This window comes from Solanum pennellii, chromosome 4, assembly GCF_001406875.1.
Source record: "Solanum pennellii chromosome 4, SPENNV200".
Taxonomy (NCBI): Eukaryota; Viridiplantae; Streptophyta; class Magnoliopsida; order Solanales; family Solanaceae; genus Solanum; species Solanum pennellii.
The window spans coordinates 56662012-56666495 of NC_028640.1; positions in this window are offsets into that span (position 1 = coordinate 56662012).

Consider the following 4484-nt stretch of genomic DNA (forward strand, 5'->3'; position numbering starts at 1 on the left):
AGAGCATTCCTCATAATAGCCACCCTCAACTCATGGCTTTGCCATGAGTCAAGGTACACAATACCCAAAGTTGGGTCAGGGCCATAACGAAGGTTGTTTACTGCATTAGCCATCCTCAACTTATGCTTTTGGCATAAGCTGAGGTGCACATGTCCAAAGAAGGACCAGGGCCAACACATTGTTCCCAGAAGAGATCAATTGGGGTGAAAAAGAAAGGTCTAATTTAAGCTCAGATCATTTGGATCAAAGAAGGATAAATTTCATTTGGTTTTATTTTATTTAGTCTAAAAGTGGGCTATATTGAATAAGGGCCTATGATCCTTTCCTAATTGTGTATTACAGCTTACTTTTAGCAGGACTAACCAGGCAAGTTCTAGCTCAGTACCAATAGTGGACTCATTCGAATTTTCCTCACACTCACTTGACATCTCATCACTAAACTAGATTATCAGACACCTAGTTCGAATTTAAGACTTAGGGTGATGCAATGGTGTAACTCTATGTCATGCTTAGAGCCACACCATTATCAGTTACTATGCCTAGTCATGCATCATTTTCCAGTTTATCAGGATATCATTTTAGCCATCATGCTCCAGAATTAAACTATGTACAAAAGATATAAACATGCCGGTTCAACAGAAAAAGTAATCAGTCTTTTGGGGAAAAAGAACACAGGCAAGAAAACCCCAAAAGAAGATAGTGAATTGGGCTACTCAGACTTCACCCTAACACTCACTTTCCATTTACCCCACCCCCAACAAAAAAAACATGCAATTGTCCCCAATGCATAAAAATCTAAATACTAGAGTGGTAGGTGAAGCAAACCTGTGGCGCAAAGCGCCGTCGATCAGCAAGCTGGTGGGTCCGGTTCCCCAGAACCTACGTCATCTGCAATCTGGACACCCCCAGTGGTGTCCTCAGCAACAACCGCACCATCAGTAGTGCCTCCTGCTATCTCCACAGTGCGGGAGCTAGACGCCCCACCCGCTAACTCTGATGCTCTCATCTGGTGCGCCTCCTCCTCAGCAAGTGAGGCTCTCCTCGCAGCCTCCATCTCTCGGTGCTCCTTCTTCTGTGCTCGCGCCTCGTTCTCTACTCGACCCCTACGCCTCTTGGTATTCTCTCGAGGGGGAGGTGGTAGGATCTCTTAAGTGGCAAATAGGGCCGCCAACACTGTGTCTTCAGCAGGCTCGATAGAAGGGGCCTCAGACACCGGCACCCTAGCCTCTAAGATCGTGTCGATATCTGCACGAAGACTGTCAACTGCAGCCTGAAGAGTCGACACATCCACCGGAGGGGCTGGTCGGGCTAGCACCCTCAACTCAAAGGCGTCCAAGCGCTGGTTAACCTCAGCGATCTTCCGCTCAGTAAACTGGGCCATTTTCCGCTCTAGGCGCTCTTCGGACTCAATAATAGACTTCTGCATCCACGGCTGGATATGATGCAGAAGTGTAGCCATTTGTGCCTCTAATTTTTGGACCCTAGCAAGCGGGACCAGTGCCGGTAGAGGGGCTGTGCGAGAGGAGCTCGGGGTGGTGCTACTACCCGGGATAGACTCGACCGGGGTAGTGTCAGCGGACGCCGCCTGTGTAGCCGTGCGGGCCTGGGCTATCGTATCAGCAAGATCATCAGCAAGTGGTGGCAGCTCTGGATGGGGCCCTCTGCGTGAAGCCAACTCATTGGCCTCATCTCTGATGAGGCCGACGTCAACAGTGCCCTGCGGGGTCTTAAGCTGATCTACGTGCCATATAGGCACACCTGCGGACCTGCAGAGAGCAAAGATCATACACGGGAAGGGGTAAGTAGTAGTGACCTTGAATGCCCTCTCGTGCATGACTGCCTGTAGAAGCCACGCGAAGTCCACCTCGAACCCGGCTATCATCGTCGCCATCAACACTGCTCGATCCCATGTAACGATGTTATCAGCAGCTGTGGGGGAAAGGCAGTGACGGACGATCAGCCATAAGAACTTTGCCGTGAAAGTGAAGTTGGCCTTCTTGATGGCCCCCTTTGGATCAGTTACCCAGTCGGCACCCTCTCCATCAACTGACAGGTGCAGGGCCATCCACCTCTTGGTGGTCTCTCTCAGTGATGGCTCGCGCAAGAACTGGCCATCTTTAACTATCTGCCAGCGGTAGTCAAACCTGGCAGCGGTGCCAATATTTGATACGCTCAAATTTACTTCTCAAATAGATCACATAATGCTTTCGCAAAATGTAATGACCCAACTGTACAAGGAATAGTGAACGCACCAGGATCTTCTTTCTTTTGTACGAGGGATCTTGTAGCAATAGCACTACAATGTTGCAGTCTATCATCATCCTCGAAAGTGACCGATCTGTTCTTGGTGACCAGATCTTTCATAAATTTGGCATAACCGGGCATTTGTTCTAGAGCTTCTACCAAAGGGACATTGATAGAAAGCTGCTTCAACATTGTTATGAAACGCCGATATTTACCATCCTTGGTCTTTTTCACTAATCTCTGAGGGAAGGGTGGTGGTGGCCTAGGCATGGGAATTACCTTAATAGGTACTTCTGCATCTTTTCCATTACTTTCCTCTGCTTTACCACTACCCTTTACCACATTATCATTATCCTTACTCACATTTTCCTCAGTAGACGGCATAGGTGGGTCAATGGTTTGCTTACCAGCCCGAGTAGTGATTGTCATACAGTGCGCATCATTCTTTGGGTTTTGGACAGTGTTGCTAGGAAGAGTGCCCGGTTGCCATGTGTTCACTGTCGCAGATAATTGGGCCATTTGCAATTCGATCTGTTTAATCGAAATTGCATGTGTATTAACTTTTTGCCCAATACTAGCTAAATCACCCCTTAACTCTTTAATGTGCTCATCACTAGCATCGAACCTCCTCATCATTTTGTGCAACATATCCTCAACTCGCGCCCTACTATCTCCACCATCCCTAGGAGTAACTTCACGATTTTGAGGAGGGACATAGGGCCCATTCCTATCATTTTTGTTACCGTAGTTACCCCTGTTGAAGTTGTTGTCGCGGTTGTAGTTACCATCTCGGAAATAATGACAATTGTATAAGGATAAAGCAACGCTCGTAGCTGTAATGAAGTAAAATCAAATAGAGCCCAATTTAAATTTTAAAGTAAAGAGATTTGACAGAATAAAGTTTGACAGTATTTGATTTTCTATTTCAAATCTTTTATGTTGCATTATTATTATTAACAAATGTATCATGGTGATAATTGTTTTTGTTTTTGATGATTATTTGATATTGATATGATATTCATGATATAAATTAGTTCTCAATTCTTAATAGTGTAAACTTTAATTTTGTATTTGGTATCTTCAAGAGGAGCAGAACCACCCTAAGTGATCTATTCTACTCTATGGCTAAGACTTATTGAAAGGAGGATTTTGTCAAATTAATGGCTAAGGTGGAAAAGGTTGATCATCGAGTTAAGTAAAACCTTGAGGATGCTAGGTAGGAGAAGTGGTCGAAAGTTCATTCAACAGTATACAGGCGCGACCACGTACACTTGCATGTGCAATAGGTTGCAACAAATTTTTTGTACACAGAATTCGTAATACACTCCATGATGATATTATAATATGTGAATGGTTAAATAATACAAAAATATGACCGTAAAAAATAAGCTTATTTGTTTTAAGGAAGATATAACAGCTACAATCAGTTGAACTGAATCAATGATTATTTCACAAGGAAAGAAGTCAATCAACAAGGATAAAATAAAGATCTTGGAGCAATCAAGAAGGAAGCTGAAGATTAGCCTTAACTTTTTTTCTTGTAAAATAAGAATCTTTACTGCTTTTTTTTTTAAAAGAAAAAACTTTTGGGTTGTCATCTCTTTATCTAAAAGATTCAAGTCTCAACATCTCAACACTATATAAAAGCCAGTGTCTGCTAAATAGAAGATGTATAAGAATCTAAAATATGCTACATTCTCTACTCTACTTTTAACAACTATTGTCTTACTTAGTTTCTACTCTGTAAACAAAATAGAGAGAAGAAAAACTATTGTTGGTAAGGCTTGGTATCAAAAGAAAAGAGAAAGAAAAAAAAGTTNTCCCCGGCAGCGGCGCCAAAATTTGATACGCTCAAACTTACTTCTCAAATAAGAAGTAAAGCGGTCGTGTCAATTAAATAACCCAACTAGTGAGGTTGGGATCGTTCCCACGAGGAAAATAGTCTAGACTTAACTTCAACCTGTTATTACTATTGTTTGGTCAATGACTTCCTTGGAAATTAAAACAATAAAAGGGGGGTTTCTATTTCTAAATGAGTGAAAATAATTAACAAAATTGAAAGAGACACTTAGCAGCTTTGAAAGTTGGATTTTAATCAATTAATAAAAGTAACTAGGGTTTACGTGTTCTCCACAGGTTCATAACTTGATAATTCTAACTATAACAATTCTTTCCTAGTATCTTGCATGCAAAGTGATAAGTTATGTATTTCTAAATCCTTGGTCCGGCATCTAGAAAAT